Source organism: Schistocerca serialis, chromosome 7 (assembly GCF_023864345.2).
Source record: "Schistocerca serialis cubense isolate TAMUIC-IGC-003099 chromosome 7, iqSchSeri2.2, whole genome shotgun sequence".
In the NCBI taxonomy this organism is placed as follows: Eukaryota; Metazoa; Arthropoda; class Insecta; order Orthoptera; family Acrididae; genus Schistocerca; species Schistocerca serialis.
Window position 1 is genome coordinate 192,319,653 of NC_064644.1, and position 19,767 is coordinate 192,339,419.

The 19,767-nt window shown below is 44.6% G+C and overlaps 1 protein-coding gene across 1 annotated transcript in view; it reads left to right on the forward strand.

The window, feature by feature from the left end:
- LOC126412196 (protein groucho) overlaps window positions 1–19,767 on the forward strand; it is a 697,281-nt gene that overhangs the window by 397,515 nt on the left and 279,999 nt on the right. The window lies entirely within an intron of this gene.

Genomic DNA, 19,767 nt, shown 5'->3' on the forward strand with positions numbered 1-19,767 from the left:
TCGGCTACTAGTTTGAAACTACGACCAGGAAACGTTATACGTTCCTAGGTACACTTTCCCGAAGGCGCAACACTCGCACCTACTACTACAGGGTGTTCCCTTTACCCTTTACAATTTATGTATTCCCATAGTGACTATCACATGTGGGGACGTCTGGGCTTCATCGTGGTCAGGCAAGGGTATCGTTTCACAAAGCCATTACACTACCAGTGACGACCTGAAATATGCTGTGAGAGAAGTTATACTAGCAGTGCTTCGAAAAATATCGCACGACTCGTGGTGGCGTAATATCCTTTACCTTGACTATGACGGTGCATAAACTGATCTTTTGGATTAGGAATGTTTCATATCTCGAGAGATCTCCTCTAAAGAACTGTTGTTCATATTAAGTTTATGGGTTTATGTTGGTTATTATAGAGGGTAAGCGGATTCTGTGGGCAACCTCTACAGAGCGCTGAGAGAACGGGATCTGCGCAGCTAAACATGTTTCTTCGCTGCAGTAATGTCTCCTCAATGCCCTGACTAACATGTTTCCTGTATTTGAAAACTATCGAACACACCTGGGATTCGCGTAGAACACCCACGCAGCCAACGTAACGTCTACCACAACATTTCCACATTTGGAAATTACTTACCTTGAGGAGTCGTTCTGCGCCACCCTTTAGATACTCGTAGGAGACACACTGTATGAACAAGCTCTAACAGCACTGCAATACGAAGGTGAAAAGTAACGTCGGACAGTGTCGCGCACTGTTGTAATACTACAATAAGTCGTCCTTCAAAACCTTGCCTACACTCAACGACGTAATCTGTGTGACGAAATACTCGTCTGTACTAACGCAACGACGTTACGTAAGATTTCCACGCAATAAATCACACTACAGCTCGCTACGACATAGCTATATACTTTACTATCCCTTAGTGCGTGCTGTAATCGTCAACCAAAAAATAATTAAACGACTTTCCGTGTACACGTCTCTTCACATACACTATACAACGGAAAATCTCCCAAAAAATATTGCACGGTTCGCCTATAAACGAGTGGCTATTAAGCAGCTCAACCACACCATTAATCGCAAATAGGAGAAGCTAATCCCACACTTCAAGAAATCGGAACTTTTCCTATACCTGGTGAGTCTACAGTCTACCAAAATCGGCGATATAACCATTTTTTACACCAGCCGATAATCTTCTTAAAATATCTTTCTAAACGACTTATATTTGCTTTCAACACACTTGTGTTCTATCCCCATTGCAGTGTAATTCATGTATCGTTCGAGGGTCACTCCAAAAGAAATGCTCATTATTCTTGTAAAAATACAGTTTTCATTCTGCATGTGTGAAAGTTTTATAGTGTGTAGATACATCCTTCCCGCTTGTTTTGAAAATAAGTTCAACCTGTTCCCGTGAGTGGTGCCGTCACAGCATGTCTTCGAGATGGCTGCTACACTTGACGTTCGTCAGAAGCAACGTGCTGCCATAGAATTCCTGTGCTGTGAAAACGAGACAGTGAGAAACATCCACAAGAGGTTGAAAAAGGTGTATGCAGTTGCTGCTGTCGATCGCAGTACAGTTAGTTGGTGGGCAAGAAGGTTACATGATGAAAGCGGGCACGGCAATATTGAGGATTGTCCTCGCAGCGGCAGGCCTCGTACTGCACACACTCCAGACAATGTGCAGAGAGTTAACGAATTGGTGACTGCTGACAGACGCATCACAGTGAACTAATTATCACGCTACGTTGGGATAGGGAAAGGAAGTGTTTGCGCAGAAAACTGTAAGTGGTGGCGTTAAAAAAACGTTTGTGCCAGGTGGGGTCCCAGGATGTTGACAGTGGGTCACAAAGAAACAAGAAAAACGGTATGCAGCGAACTTTTGAAACAGTACGAGAATGGTGGATATGAATTTCTTGGAAGAATTGTGACAGATGATGAAACATGGCTCCATCATTTTTCACCAGAGACGAAGAGGCAATCAATGGAGTGGCATCATGCAAATTCACCCAAGGAAAAATAATTCTAAACCACAACTTCTGCTGAAAATGTTATGGCTACGGTGTTTTTCGATTCCGAAGGACTCTTGCTTGTGGACATCATGCCAAGTGGAACCACCATAAGTTCTGATGCATATGTGACGACACTGAAGAAACTTCAAGCTCGACTGAGTCGTGTTCGACCACATCGGCAAAAGCAGGATGTTTTGCTGTTGCACGGCAATGCACGGCCGCATGTCAGTCAAAAAACCATGGAAGCGATCACAAAACTCGGATGGACAACACTGAAACACCCGCCTTACAGTCCTGACCTGGCTCCATGTGACTACCATCTGTTTGGGAAAATGAAAGACTCTTCGTGGAACAAGGTTTGAAGATGACGACTCCCTTGTGCACGCTGCCAAACAGTGGCTCCAACAGGTTGGTCCAGAATTTTACCGTGCGGGTATACAGGCGCTGGTTCCAAGATGGCATAAGGCAGTTGAGAGGGATGGAAATATTGTGGAGAAATGAAAATATTGTTCCTAAAGGATGTATCTACACACTGTAAAACTTTCAGACACGTAGAATAAAAGATGGATTTTAAAAAAAAGTGTGCATTTCTTTTGGAGTGACCCTCGTACATGTGAGCCGATCTTCATTACACTCGTGAGATAATCTCTCTCGAGGCTCGCTACTCGAACAATACTCGGATACTACTACTGAAATTCTAAAAGGACAAGCCAATAACCATGCTCTGGGAACAACCATATCACGCTAATTCTCTCTTTAACAATAAGTGTATCTTCTTAGTAGTCGTCGGCAAACGTTCGTATAGCCAGCCGCAACGTAGTTGTTATCTTTGACGCACCCCGCGATTCAGAAGTCGGCATTGGCGCAGCATACTCACTGACTTAACAGGACACTGCTTCTTTCAACCATTAGGTGTTACACATATCTACAACATTTTAACAAAAAATATAAGAAAACTATACAGACAACGTAAGAAACTCTTCATTTTCCTAGCACATGAAAATCGATAATAAGGTGACGCGATACAGACAAGTGATGCGCTTTTTAGGGGCTGAAGACGGTTTGGTGCATTACAGAGCACAAGGTGTTCATAAGGATATCACACCAATGTCATCGAATTCATGAAACGCTGATGCATAACAGTGGTGCTCATCGGTGATAATCGCACAGCCACTTGGTGGACGTAACATCTACATTTGTCTACATCATATTCCGCAAGATACCTAACGGTGTGTGACGAAACTTACTTCTGGTACCATTAACTAATCCCACCCCCTCTGTTCCACTTGCGAATGGCGCTTGGGAAAAATGATTGTCGGTAAGCTTCTGTATTGGGTCTAATTTATCGAATTTTCTCGTCGTGGTCATTTCGCGAGTTGTGCTGTTTCGAAATGTCCATGGCAAACCGCTTCTTGATGCGCAAGCCCTCTCTTGTAACGTCCGCCACTACGGTTTCTTGAGCATTACTGTCACACTCGCGCCGACTAAACGATCCCGTGAAGGAACGCGCCGCTCTTGGGTTGATCTCTCTCTCTCTCTCTCTCTCTCTCTCTCTCTCCTATCAGTGTCCGCACGTTCCAGCAGCTGTGTGCTGCAGGCCGGCACGCGGGAGATGCGGCAGGTTAGCGCGACCTAGTTGCGATGATGACTGAAGCCTCGGACGACTCACCGTGCTTTTTCTCACAGCCAGGTCTCCGCACACATTCTGCAAGCACCTACGAATATCAACAATGCTCAGGTTTTTCGCCAAAAGAAACTCAGTGACAGCTCTCTACTTGAACGCACCTCCGTTACAGTTGCCATTTTGAAAGCTACGTATAGCGCCGCCACCAATCGGTACTTCATGAAACTGTAGGGGCTGAAGCGGAAGTATTCCACCACCACAACAAATTCTGCATTTTTTTCAACCGAAATTCGCGGAGAAAAGAAATGCGTTAAATATTGTACGCCCCTCGAAATTGGTCGTTCCACGTAAGGTCGCTCTGGATAGCTACTCCTGGAAATTTTGCGGTGGATACAGTTTCCAGCAATTTTCCATCAATAGTATCGTTGTACAGTAGTGGATTTCTTTTTATAAACATAAATTGCGATTGCTTCATCTGCTTCGGAACTGTTTTGGTAAGCAATTGATACGCACAAATGATTTGCCTACCAGTCTCGTTTATTGACAGCATTTTATCAACTTGGTGCCACATTTTAGGGTTTCTTCCAGCTCCAATCGGCTATGAAGCACGGTCAAAGTGACTGCTTAAAAGCCTCTCTGCGTGCTGTAATTAGTCTAATTTTGTCTTCACGGTCTCTACGGGAGCCGAGCTTTTTGGTGTGATGTCATGTTTGCAGCGGACTGCTGGTAAGGCAGTTGTGAAGGCCAGAGGTGGGTGGTGCGTGCGTGCGTGCGTGTGTGTGTGTGTGTGTGTGTGTGTGTGTGTGTAATAGGTGACAGGTCCGCGGGCCCCGTGTCGCGCCGCTGTTAACACGTTATGGCGGCTGTAGCGCCCACATAACATCTGCATGTACACGCGGCGCCGACCCGCAGATTTCCCGCACCGTACCGCTGTCAGACGAGCACGCCCTCTCCTGAGGCATTGCGTGCCCTGCACACTCGTTACACGACAGCTGTTATGAATATTTACTCGTGCCACTGGCACTTGCACTGCTATTTCCGCTACAACACTAGTAGTAGTCATATTAATAGTAGCGGAAGGATAAAGAAGTTTCGACTCTCGGGTGGTATCTTCATAAGAAGACTGCTGGTGCCTCCGAGTGATTGAACACTGTTGAAAACCAGTGTCAGGTTCTCATATAAAAGGACGCTTTCCCATGCTTTATCTTAAAAAAATGGAGTTATACAAAAAAAGAACTGCTCAGGCTCTCATTACGCATGTACTACAAAAGAGGAGGACGAAAGGTGGGGGGTGTAGGTACCGAAGTATTATTGTTGTCATTTCATGATATAGGACGGGCACTGTAACGAGCTAGTCGGCCGCGATCTTAAACGAACGGAACACTTTTCCAACAGACCGCTGGGCGCTGGTCCCTTCTGGTGTCGTGGCAGTCTTTATAGAATTCTATGCCGGACCAGCAATAGTCTCTTTATTCATTTCAAAATACGGAAAAAAGGCAACGTCTTACCCAAAGCCAAGCGGAGTACGTCTACACCTACAGGTCTTCTCTGCTATTCACACTTCAGTGCCTGACAGAGGACTCAAAGAACGACTTTGACTATATCTCCACCGTGCCACACCTAAGTCATTCCGTGCGAGCTCTGATTTCTCTCATTCTATTACGATGGTCCTATCTCTCTGTGTAACTGATAGTCGCATTCGGAGGAAAAAGTTGGTGATTGAAATTTTGTGGAAAGATTTCCCCGCAGCGAAAAACGCGTTACTTTTAATGATTGACACTCCAACTCACGTATCGTATCCGTGAAACTCTTCTCACCATTTTGCGATAGCACAACAAGCAGCTCCTCTTTGAACTTTTTCGATGTCATATCTGGTAAGGATCGCACACCGCAAAGCAGTACCGCAGAAGAGGACGGACAAACGTAGTGGAGGCAGTCTCTTTAGTGGACCTGTTGCATCTTATAAGTGTTCACCCAACAAAACACAGTATTTGGTTCGCGTTCCCCACACATTACCCATATGATCTCTCCAGCTTATTTTGTTCATAATTGAAATGCTTAGGTCGGTTTTAATTGAATCTACAATCTTTGTATTGGTGTGTATTATAATGTAACCTAAATTTACCTTTTTTTTCTTTTTATTCAGGTGGAGGACCTAACAAATTCCAATATTTAGAGCAATTGCCACTTTTCGCAGTACAGAGATATTTTATCTTAATCATTTGGCAATTAGTTTTACTCTTCTGATGAGTTTAGTAGACGGTAAACGGCAGACGTCCAATAACTCTTCTTCGGCATCGCCAGATATGAGTTATGATTCACTCGATGTCTTCCAGTCCATTATACAAACTGTGATTTTCCGAGAGGAAATCACCAATCCAGTCGCACAATTCCACGGACACATTATTTGATTAGAAGCCGTTTGTTAGGAACGGCATCGGAGGGCCTCTGAAAATCTAGAAACCTGGCATGGACTAAAGAGCCAGTTTCTGAATCTCTGCTGGTTGTGTGTCAGTAGATGGTTTTGTTCGCGGTATTTCATAATATTCGAACAGAGTGTATGTGTGTTAGATCAGGCCCAACTCTAGCAGCATCTTATACAACCATAGTTCAAACAACTCCCACCCCCCTCTTTTCCATCTAAAAATATCTCATTTAAGGCCCGCATCATATTTACTTCTATTCGTCACGCGCAGAGGCTGGATATCGTCCATTCGCACTGAAATCACACTCTTTATTGGAGAGCTCACCGTTCTATGACTTTCCTCCTGTAGACATCTCATTCTTTTAGTAGCACTGGTATTTTATTAAAAGTTATATGCTGGTCACAGTCATGGTGTTCCACAACCGCATATTTCCCATTTTTTAAAGTGTCTTGCGTTCATTGTCAATTACGATTTCTTTTGTGGTCCCAGTTTCGCCTATTTACACTTTACGGCAACCATGCGCCACCGTGTAACACTGCAGTAGTGTGGAGCCGATCAAGCGCGTCTGTTGTATGTCAGAAAGACGATTTGTATTTTGTACTGGCAGGAAATGTAAGTAGTCTTCAACTGCTTTTCCGAAGGATATAATTTATGCGGATGGCTACTCTAGTAGCGAACGGCACCCTTACAGATTGAGGAGGAGGTGTTCTTCCTGTTTGCATTATTAAAATAACTTCGTTTCGAGATCCTTTGTATGGAAAAGTAGTCACAGTCGCTGCACATCATTATTTTCCATACGGAGTCCGCTTCCTATCCCAAATAATTAATTGACACTGCCAAGGGAATTATTCTAGGTCGAATGGCTAAAAGTTAATTAAAAAAAAGGATTTTAAAATACCGAGATGCATCTGCTCTACCATCCATCGAAACCATAAATATATAAACATCTGCGTTTTTGTATAGTCGATCTTTGAAGGTTAACGAATGTGAACATTGGCTCAAACAGCTCTGAGCACTATGGGACTTAACTTCTATGGTCATCAGTCCCCTAGAACTTAGAACTACTTAAACCTAACTAACCTAAGAACGTCACACACATCCATGCCCGCGGCAGGATTCGAACCTGCGACCGTAGCGGTCGCTCGGCTCGACTCGGCGCCTAGAACCAGACGGCCACTCCGGCCGGCATCGAAGTGCAGATGTGAGTGTTTCTATGATGTGGTCGAAACACAACGGAATGGAATAGTGCACACACTTGACAAGAGCAACTTGATGACTTGCTATATCATTTTTGATGTATCCGCAACGTAGTACCCCAGTGTCAAATGCCTTGCCAATGATACTTTGCAAGTCTTTGCCTCCTGGTACAACGATGAACAAGACGAGAGAACCAGAAACTTTTAAGCAAAACATGCTAAAACAGAGATATAATTTTGCGACTTTCTATGTAAAATTAAAGAAAAGATATAGAAAAAGCTTTGTTGTTCATAGATGATAAGCTGTATAAACAGACGTAGTATATCTCGTAGCTCATATATGTAATGTGTGTCACAGACGTTAGCTAAGTACATGGGCTAACATGAAATGATGTCAGATTATCACCGCTATTTGTATAGAAACAAAATTATTTGAATTCATAGTAACGTCCACACGTTGTCACCATGCCACAGAAACTTTTCAGGCAGAATAATAACAAAAGCCATTGATGATAGCACACGAAGCTGTCAATCATGTACGGGTATAAGTAAAAATAAGTTAACTAGGAAACTAAGAAGAGCTGAGCTATTCGAAAGATGGTTGTTACACATTGTTTGTAATGTAAAAAATATCTTCAGGGTGGGCGAAGAGTCCCCGTATCCCTCAGTATCGGATGCTAATTGATTTGATTTGTTTTAACACAAGTACTCACGTATTCAGTGTCCATTATATCGGTACGTTTCCCATCGTGCTATAAAAACATTTCCATACGCCTTCACGTTCGTCTTGACATCTCCGGTATTATAATGCGAAATGCATCCTCAATAACATTGCCCAGTTCTTTGTTAGTAGCATAACGAGGTGCAGATACATGCGCCTAGATGACTCCCCACAACGAGTTGTCAGACGTGGGGATGTCAGGACGTCTTGACGGCCGTTTCAAGGGTGCTGGTGTTGCTGATGAACTAAGACCTATCCACCGTACTGGAAAGTGTTCATTTTGGAACACGCTTAATCCAGGAGCGTAGTGGAAGGCGTTCCGTCTCGGCGCAAACATGTGAGTTCCCTGAGGCCCCCTTCCGCGAGCTGAGGCATTAACCATATTGTAACAGATGTAAATAATTTGCACCATTCACAGTCTCTTTAAAAAACTACGGCCCAAGGAAATGTGATGTCATCGCTGCCCATATCATTATGTGAGGCGAGTTTCTTTCTGACTCGACTGTGTAACTAGGATTCTCTTTGGCCCAGACGACAATATTTATAGCACGTGAGCTGCGTTAAATGGCACATTCGCCTGAAAACATAACTTTGATACGTCTCACTGCACTTGGAAATTGAGTTACGAAAGCACAGGGCACTAAAACGCGCTCAGTCCGGTCTTTATCCGATAACTCGTTCGCGAACATAGGTCGAAATGGTCTGACCCTAAGGCCTTTTTTTCATGTGGTCTCGCATTGTTGTCCTCGGCATACCGAGCTCCGAAGCACGTTCACGTGTCGACTTCATACGCGATTGTCCAATCGAAGCAGAGACTGTGGCACATGTTTCTTCTCGTGTCTTCTTCCTTCGGCATCGCGACCTGTCTTGAACAGTGCCAAAGGCAAAAGCACAAGCACGTCTTTCCCAATCCATAAGTGTTGCCTTTCGCGTTGGAGTCTTATTACACCTTTCCTGCAATGCTTCCATAATCTGTCTCATTGTCTGCCCTTTGTGTTGTCACACACTTGTCACTAAGCACTTCTCAATAGTGTAACTATGACCGCTCACTTATGCCATGACTAAAAATTAAAACTTGACTGCGGAAACATGTAGAAATAAATTCCAGCAACTGATTCCAATGACTGATAACAAGTAACATAGTTACCAACCTGCAAAATAACATTTGATACTAAACAAGGATTACAGGGGTAGGAGACGTCTCGCCGACCCTCTGCATCTACGCTACAAAATTAAATACCTGTAGGCTGATGTAGTGTAGGGCTTCAAGGTGACTAAATAACCAGACTAAACAAAGGAATAAATAATTTAAATGAGCTTAGTTACACTGTCTACAGCAGAGATTGTTGTGACATCGCGAATACAGCGTTTCCCCAGTGGCGTAGTGTTAAGATACGTTTAGTGAAATAGGCTTTAATAAATGTATGCGTCTAAGTGCTTAGCGTTCACAAAATCGTTACTAGACGGGATTCCACAATGTACGGACGTATGCATTTCGAACTAACGACGTGCATGTATGGTAAGTGCTGCAGTGTGTCCTTTTTTTATTACTGTATAGATGAATCTCTCTCCTTTCTCCCCTGCACTCGATTGCTGCAAAACCCATTCATTTCGTACGGCGCGCGCGCGTGCGCTCACACATGGGGTTACAAGTCGCAAAACAAATAAAAATAAATTATGCAGGCGATCCCTTTTCGAACAGCGATGTCAGAGAAGACACCGGAGAGCCCAGGTGGATTTGCACTTTAACAATGCATTAATCGCGCAGCGCGGTGGAGGCCGCTGGCATATTTACACAAATACGCACACACAAGCGAGCGTGTGTGGACTCGCGGTGTTTCGGGCATGGGGTGGCTTGGTGGGGGGTCGGGAGTTCGTGCCGTGCTTCACTCCCTCTCCTCGTAAACAGCTAACAACAAGCCACGGGACCTGTGGTGTCTGTACTACCTATATGGTCACGAATTGTGATGTGTTTGAAGAACGAAAATCTACTCCATAAAAATCGAGACGGATTCCGCAAACAGGGATCTTGCTGAACTGAGCCTGTTCTGTTCGTCCATGTGAAACAGAGCGCAGTAGACCTAGACGCTTAGGTTGACCCTGTGATCCTTGACTTTCGGAATGCATTGGGTACAGATCCGCACTCTCTTTTAATGAACAAAACACGAGCTTACCGAGTATCGCACATTATTTGTGACTTGATGCAGGACTTCCTTAAAGGTGGAGTTCAACACGTCGTTCTCAACTGAACAAAACCAACAAATGTGAAGGTAATTTCGAGAGTACCCCCAGGTGGTGTCATAGAGCCACTACTATTTACACTGTACGACGGGACTTCAAAAAGTAAGTTACGCGTTACTATAGCAGGCCAAGTAACTTTCACTGAATGCCGCTCTACACTTCAGAGTTGACACAGATACGAGGTCGTGCTGAAAAGTAATGCCTCGGAATTTTTTATTCTGTTCTCGATAACGGATGAAGCATTAGATGTCAAGCATATCACTCGGTTGACTCTCCCGCTTCGCTGACGCAAGTTGCAACCATTTACCGCTAGAAGACTCCGAATCGTAGCTGGTAACATGGCGGAGTGCATGGTAACTACAGTATGTCGGTGCGTGAGGAACAAAGTGCTGCAATCGAGTTTCTAACCGCGGAAAACGTGCCTCCAATTGAAATGCACAGAAGAATGAAAGCTGTGTACTGTGATGATTCTATCGACATCAGCAGTGTGCGACGTTGGGTTGTTAGTGCTCATAATGAGGGAAACTGTGGTGTTAACCTCTGCGTGTGTGACAGCGCTCGGAGTGGACGTCTGCGTACGGTAACCGACGAGAATCGCCGGAATCGGGTTGGTGAATTCATCAGAAAATCGTCGGATAACACAGACACAGCTCTCAAGTAAGTGTGACATATCACAAGAGGCCATCATTGCAGAGCTGCGGTACAGAAAACTATATGCACGACGGGTGCCTCGAATGTTCACTCGTGACATGAAACAGACGAGATCAGACATTTGTCAGAAATTTCTTTTGCATTTTGACCCCGAAACAAAAGAGCGTCAATAGAGTTCCGCCACAAAGGATCACCAACAGCTAAAAAGTTCAAGACAGTGCCATTAGTAATCAAGGTCATTCTCGCAGTGTTCTGAGATGTTCGACGTGTTGTGCATTTGGAACTCATGCATCAAGGCACCACCTTAAACTTTGCAGGATACTCCGAAACCCTGAGAAAACTGAAAACACGAATTCGAAGAGTTTGTCCATACGTGGAACACCTCTTCCATCAGCGTAATAATGCCGGACCAAAACGAGCACTGCGACATATGCAACAATCCGACGACGCCTTGGGTTCACTGCCGTCGATCATCCTTCTTACCATCCTGACTTGGCCTGAGCCGATTTTCATCTGTTTTCAAAAGTTAAGTTTGATTGTGATGAAGCGGTGCAAGCAGAGGTGAGGTCAACAAAGTCAAATATTCGATAGTGATGGTATCAACAAACTGGTCGCTCATTGGGAGAAATGTGTAGCCAGGGTGACTCTTTAGAAACAAGTATGTGGACAAGAAGAATAAAGATATAGAATGTTAATAAATTTTGTTTTACTTAAAAAGCTTTTAAGAGTTTTCATATTAAATATTGTTAGGCATTACTTTTGAGCACGCCCTCGCACATGACACTATTTTTCGACATAGTCACGTAGTCTCTGTGAACAACGGTCTGAACGTTCTGCCAGTTATTCAATAACTCACCGATAGAGATCTACTCCTTGATCGTGGAGCCACTCAAGAACCACTGTGTGAAGGTCCTTATAGTTGCAAAAATCTCTTTACCTCACATGTTCTTTTAACTTGCCGAAAAGATGGAAATAGGCTGGTGCAAGAGCTGGACTTTCCTATCAGCATCACCCACGTCTTTGGGCCTTTAGTCACACTGGTGCTGGCACCGTTTCACTACTGCTGGACGCGACATTGCATTTGGTCCAGATATCGCCAGAATTTCACGGTGACTCCGGGTGCAGCGTAGACCTTTTGCCCACAAAAATCATAACGATCGGCGTATTTTGATTTTGGAATAGTTTTCCAGTTGCCGCGCCATTTCAGTCGCACACTGAGGTACGCCTGTTATCCGTAACGCACCAGAACCTGCGTCCGAAGGAAACGTGGAACATTTACTTTCTTCTGACAATAACCCACTTTTGTCGCGCAATCATCTTTCAAGGAAACATCACCGACTTATTATTTTAAGGAGAAAAGGCACACTTGCCATATACTTGCATGAACAATCGCACCCGCGCAAAAATTTGGGCCATGATCTTGATAGTACGCATTTACGATCTTCTGAATGTACAGCCTTTAAACATTCACACGCACAGGTTGTCACTCGCTCCTGCGCATTGCTGCCGCCTGATGCCCGACCACGAAGTGAGTGAGAGGTTCGTGTCACAGTGTCTGTGAACCAAGAAGCGATAGTGCTCTGTTCATTGTGTCAAATTGCGCGGTTTCTAACACGTAGCTGGTGCCAGAGATATCTTTGCTTTGAACGCTTTCTATTTTACGATTCACAAAAGCTGTGTGGATTGATACAATCAGTGAGTGTGGCATTAAAGAAGTAGCGTAGCGCTATTTAATTATTAATATCGCGTTGTTTGGGTTATTTTCTTTGCACTGAAGAACTGACACGATTAAAGCAAAGAATATTTCGGCCGTTACTCTGTTTTAATGAATTTTTATAATCATCTTACAAATTTACATAGTTAAGTAATTTAGCATTGTAAATGGTAAATGATTTGATATTAAATACAGTTCATTGTGGCTAGGTGTTATTGAGATGGTTCAAATGGTTCAAATGGCTCTGAGCACTATGGGACTTAACATCTTAGGTCATAAGTCCCCTAGAACTTAGAACTACTTAAACCTAACTAACCTAAGGACATCACACACACCCATGCCCGAGGCAGGATTCGAACCTGCGACCGTAGCAGTCCCGCGGTTCCGGACTGCAGCGCCAGAACCCCTAGACCACCGCGGCCGGCTGTTATTGAGAGGCCGACTCCGTGTAGAAGGATACTTTGTACGTCTGGCTGTTGCGGCGTCTTGTTGTTGATAGGGACCAGCTGGTTTGTAGACACAGGATTGTATTAAAGAGAAGAGTTCTAGCAGCTGTCGTGTTTCTGACGAAAATGTCGCACGAATTCAAACCGCTTTCCAATATAGTCCTATAAAATCAACTCATCGTACCAGTCGGGAGTTAAAACTGCTTACAGCAACAATTTGGCGTGTGTTCAGATGTCGGTTGGTTATGAAGCCGTTCAAGTTGCAGCTGTTATTGGTTCTACGTCGTGACCGCAGACGCAAACGTGTGGCATTTGCTGACGAGCTTCGGAATGCTATTGACGATGATAACGCTTTCGCACAACGCATTGTGTTCAGTGATGAAGCGACTTTCCACCTTAGTAGGAAAGTAAGCAAACATAATATTCGAATTTTGGGCCTACAGAACCGACATGCACGAGATTCACCGTGTTTTGTACGCTGTCCCACTCATCTGTTTACGCCCACCCCTCCCCCTCCCTCCCCCACACACACTGGAGTCGCCAAGTGAGTTAATATCCGAACGAAATCTACCGAGCCTTTGGACTGGTCATCAAACAGCCGGCGACTTAGCACTTCTCAGCTGGTCTCCACCCTCACCGGATTAGAGGCGCTGTGATTTCTTCCTGTGGGTTTTCGTTAAGGACAACGTTGAGGCACCAGCACTGCAACAGAAGTGGAAGAATTGAAGAGTCGAATTCGTACTGCTACAACATCAACCGCGATGGACATGCTTACCCGAGTATGAGAGGAATACGACTCTCGATGTGATATTATTCGTATCGCTGACGGAGGAAATACTGACCGTCTGTAATCAAAAATTGTTAAAAGTTTCGTAGTTGCATGTCTTACAGTTTAGTTAACATATGCGTTCGAAATACGTATATCCCTTTTGAAACACCCTGTATGAGATCAAGTTGGTGATGTTTTCAAAAATAGTTAGCGATGTAACTTCCCTCTTCAAGTTCCTACTTGTCAGCAGTGATGTAGTGAATAACACTAGAGATTCCGTGAGAATGTTTCCGGACGATGCTCTTGTCTACGGTTAGCTGAAGCGCCAGAGGGCCATAGCGAAATCCAGGAAGACCTGCAGAGGATCGACGGCTGGTGCTGGGACCGACAGTTGCCTCTGACCGTAAAATACACTATGTGATTAAAAGTATCCGGACACCCCCAAAAACATACGTTTTTTATATTAGGTGCATTGTGCTGCCACCTACTGCCAGGTACAATACATCAGTGACCTCAGTAGTCATTGGACATTGTGAGATAGCAGAATGGAGCGCTCCGCGGAACTCACGGACTTCAAATGTGGTCAGGTGATTGGGTGTCACTTGTGTCATACGTGTGCACGCGAAATTTCCACACTCCTGTAGGTCCACTGTTTCCGATGTGATAGTGAAGTGGAAACATGAAGGGACACGTACAGCAGAAAAGCATACACTCTGACCTCGTCTTTGAGTGAAAGAGACCGCCGACATTTGAAGACGGTCGTAATGTGTAATAGGCAGACATATATCCAGACCATCATACAGGATTTCCAAACTGTATCAGGATACACTGCACGTACTATGGGGAGGTCATCATGCCGGCGAATGACAATCGACGCCTTGCTTGGTGTGAGAAGCGTAAACATTTGAAGATTGTGGAAAAACGTTGTGTGGAGTGACGAATCATGGTACACAATGTAGCGATCCGATGGCAGGGTGTAGGTATGGCGAATGCCCGGTGAACGTCATCTGCCAGCGTTTGTAGTGCTAACAGTAAAATTCGGAGGCGGTGGTGTTATGGTGTGGTCATTTTCATGAAGGGGGTTTGCACTCCTTGTTGTTTTGCGTGGCACTATCACAGCACAGGCCTACATTGATGTTTTAAGCACCTTCTTGCTTCCCACTGTTGAAGTGCAATTCGGGGATGGCGATTGCATCTTTCAACACGCTCGAGCACCTGTTCAAAATGCACTGCCTGTGGCGGAGTGGTTACACGACAATAACATCCCTATAGTGGAGTGGCCTGCACGGAGTCCTGACCTGAATCCTATAGAACACCTTTGAAATGTTTCGGAACGCCGACTTCGTGCCAGGCCTCACCGACCGACATCGATACCTCTCCTCAGTGCAGCACTCCGTCAAGAATGGGCTCTCATTCCCCAAGAAACCTTCACTTCAAGCACCTGATTGAACGTATTACTGCGAGAGTGGAAGCTGTCATCAAGGCAAAGGATGGGCCAACACACATTGAATTCCAGCATTGCCGATGGAGGGCGCCACGAACTTGTAAGTCATTTTCAGCCAAGTGTCCGGATACTTTAGTATAGCGTAATACAGATAAATAGGCAAAGACATCCATTACAGTTCGATTTCTACACTGGTGAGAGCCCCGTGGAGTGGCCGCGCGGTTAGAGGCGCCATGTTAGGCGCCGGTGGCGACACCTACAACGTGCTGACATGAGGAAAGTTTCCAACCGATTTCTCATACACAAACAGCAGTTGACCGGCGTTGCCTGGTGAAACGTTGTTGTGATGCCTCGTGAAAGGAGGAGAAATGCGTACCATCACGTTTCCGACTTTGATAAAGGTCGGATTGTAGCCCATCGCGATTGCGGTTTATCGTATGGAGACATTGCTGCTCGTGTTGGGCGAGATCCAATGACCGTCAGCAGAATATGGAATCGGTGGGTTCAGGAGGGTAATACGGAACGCCGTGCTACTGACTGCGCGGCCTCTCCCGCCGGAGGTTCGAGTCCTCCCTCGGGCATGGGTGTCTGTGGTGTTCTTAGCATAAGTTAGTGTAAGTAGTGTGTAAGTCTAGGGATCTATGACCTAAGCAGTTGGTCTCTTAGAAATTCACACACATTTGAACACTGATGAGACGATAGTCGTGTCCAATCTCCTTTTGCCCGAAACAGTGCAGCAACTCAATAAGTCGCTGAAAGTCCCCTGCGGAAATAGCGACCCATGCTGCCTCTGTAGCTGTCCATAACTGTCGGTGCAGGATTTTGCGCACGAAGTGACCTCTAGATTCCGTCCCATAAACATTTCATGTTGGGTCATCATGGTGGCCAAACCGTTTGCTCGAATTATCCAGAATGTTCTCCAAACTAATCAAGAACAATTGTGGCCCTATGACATGGCGCATTGTCATCCATAACAGTTCCATCGTTGTTTGGGGACATGAAGTCCATGAATGGCTGCAAATGGTCTGCAAGTAGCCGAAAATAACCATTTCCAGTCAGTGATCGGTTCAGTTGGATCAGAGCACCCGGTCTATTCCAAGTAAATACAGCCCACATCATTATGGAGGAACCACCAGCTTGCACGGAGCCTTGTTGACAACCTGGCCCCTTCGTGGGGTCTGCGCTGTGTGGGGTCTGCGCTGTACTCAAACCCTTCCATCAGCTGTCAACAACTGAAATCGGTACTCATCTGACCAGGCCGTGGTTTTCAGTCGTCTAGGGTCCAATCAATATGGTTACAAACCCATGAAAGGTGACGTGCTGTTAGTAAAGACTTCCTCGTCGGTTGTCTGGTGCCATAGCCCATTAACACCAAGCACTTTTCTAAGGGATATTTTCGTCGCACTCCCACATTGATTTCTGCGGTTATTTCATGCTGTATTGCTTGTCTGTTAACACTGACAACTGGACGCAAACGCCGCTGCTCTCGGTCGTTAAATGAAGGCCGTCAGCTACTGCGTTGTCCATGGTGAGAGGTAACCCCTGAAACTTGGTATTCTCGGCACACTCTTTATATTGTTGAGCTCGGAGTATTGAATTCCCTAACGATTTCCAAAAATGGAATGTCCCATGCATCTAGCACCAACTATCATTCCAAGTTCAAAATCTGATAGTTCACGTCGTGCAGCCATAATCACGTTGGAAATCTCTTCACATGAATCACCTGAGTACAAAGGAATGTCCTGCAAATGCACTGTGTACGCTATACTATCTCAATCTGTATGTGTGTATTGTGCTATCCCATGACTTTTTACATTGTGAGCTTATATTGGCGACAGATCACTGGAAATTGTAAGTACTGTAAAGCACCTAGAAGTAACCATCTGGAGCGACCTATAGTGAAATGGCCACATAAAACCATAATAATAAACAGTAACTGGGGAGGGAGGGTGGATGGAACTATATGTCAGATCGGATTTCTCAACCACCCAGACGACTTTGCCGACTGTTCGGGCACGTCTGATGGTTCATTTCTGTTCCTTGCCATCAAACACCAACAGACGTTCTTCTGTATTATTAGCTGTACCAAAACTCGTGCGAGAAATGATATTACGGCGGATAGCTTGCTACAGTCTGTAGATCGTCTACAAAATCCATCTTCCCTTGTAGAATGTGGAAACTAGGTGTCCTGCCTGATTGGAGCCGTGATCAGGACCTAAAGACATGCGTGGTGGGAGGTTCACTCATTGAAGGCATTGCTCGCACAGTGTAAAACAGCGGTTACAGTAACTATCAAGATTTTTATTTCATAGTAGCCTGTAGTCTTAATACGGAGTGGGGTTATAACTCTGGCGACATTTGTAAGTGAAAGTCTGTAGCAGTCATTATCCGGAACGCTGCTTTGATTATACTTTGCCGCGCGGGATTAGCCGAGCGGTCTGAGGCGCTGCAGTCATGGACTGTGCGGATGGTCCCGGCGGAGGTTCGAGTCCTCCCTCGGGCGTGGGTCTGTGTGTTTGTCCTTAGGATAATTTAGGTTAAATAATGTGTAAGCTTAGGGACTGATGACCGTAGCAGTTAAGTCCCATAAGATTTCACACACATTTGAACATTTTTGATTATACTTTGCTTGCCATTGGAGAACCTCCGTAGCCAAATCTGCAATAATACTTGATGACGCACGATTAGAGCAACTGCATGCTCTCACATGCGCCCAACACAGGTTTTCCCAGGATTAAAGTAGCTTTGTGATAGGTGTTTCAGCGAGTAGAGTGATAGGGGCCAGACACCAGCCAGTCACAATTGTTTCTCGGGCAGCACGTGCTTGCTGTGTTGCACTGAGACTTTTGTGTCATTCTTTATGCCCCCCCTCCCTCTCTCTCTTTTTGTTTGAAAGGCGGATTTCTCTCGCAGGAGATAATTGTGATCTGGTTTTATAATTCTGTGAACAAAACACATTGTAGACTACTTTTATTTGATGCAGAAATTAGCGGTTTCTGCCAGTGTAGTTCATCTTGAGATCTAAAATACGATGTGGTAACACCGTTGAAAAATGCAGCGCGCTGTTATAAGCCACCCCTCTCAGTGGGATGGTCACGTTGCATCACGTGCATTTACGTATTGGTGTACGCGTTTGTGTTACTAGTACATCTATTGCACAGGCTAAAACAGCAATGTAATGTGTTAAAGTGCCGGCCGGAGTGGCCGAGCGGTTCTAGGCGCTACAGTCTGGAACCGTTCTACCGCTACGGTCGCAGGTTCGAATCCTGCCTCGGGCATGGATGTGTGTGATGTCCTTAGGTTAGTTAGGTTTAAGTAGTTCTAAGTTCTAGGGGACTGATGACCTCAGAAGTTAACAAAGTCCCATAGTGCTCAGAGCCATTTTGTGTTAAAGTATCGCAATACACAAAATCTGACGACCGTTTTACAGTGCGGCGGTTTGGTTGCCAGGATTAACTAAGATGTGTATATTCACCAAGTAATCACAACATCCAGCTGTAATGCCACTTATTACCTGACGACAGTGGTAGCTACATTATATTTTATAATTTTGCTTTTTCTTTACCCAAATGTATCAAAAATGATAGTTCCCAACAAAAACAATAGAAGAGATATTCCGCATACGGAAGTAATGAAAAGTTTTGAACGATTAGACAACGTCGTGCAAAAAAAGAGCACTATTTGCCACAGTCAGTGAATTATACAAAGACATATACTCAGAGAAATCTCCTCTACTACCGAAAAAAAAAAAAAAAATGCCTGCTACTCACTCTCTCTGTGTGTATGTCTATCACTCTATCACTCTCTCGCAAACACACAATCAAAATTTGCGTACACAGACGCCACAGCGTGATTTCTTCCGTATTAACAATACAAAAAGTGAACGAACAAAATTTAGTCGCGTACACATTTTTGGTAGAAAAAGGACATCAGAGAACGGCAATTTGGCAACACTGTAAAAACATGTGCGACAAGTTCAAATGTTCAAATGTGTGTGAAATCTTATGGGACTTAACTGCTAAGGTCATCAGTTCCTAAGCTTACACACTACTTAACCTAAATTATCCTAAGGACAAACACAGACACTCATGCCCGAGGGAGGACTCGAACCTCCGCCGGGATCAGCCGCACAGTCCATGACTGTGCGGCAAGTACTTTGATTCAACATTGTATAATTTTATTGCCTAATTAGAGGCTTGGATAGAGTTTTAGGTTGGAATAGTTGAAGTTCCGGTGTAGAGAGTTTTTTCCTAGTTTTGATCAGTTCAATAATGCTGTAGCTTACACTGTTTCTTAAACGATATTGATCCTGCCAACTGCAGCATTTTAAACGTTGAACATACCAGCTATTGGTCAGAGGTATTCAGGCAGAGTAATAATCAGTTAAAAGTAAAATACGTATCTTAGGACAGGAATAACTACATACAAAAGTTGTCAAGGTGGAGATATTAAACATTCAGTAGGAGCGGCCAATTGTAGTATTTTAAATCTGTTATTAGTGATAGTATGTGTTTCACAAAACATACGTAG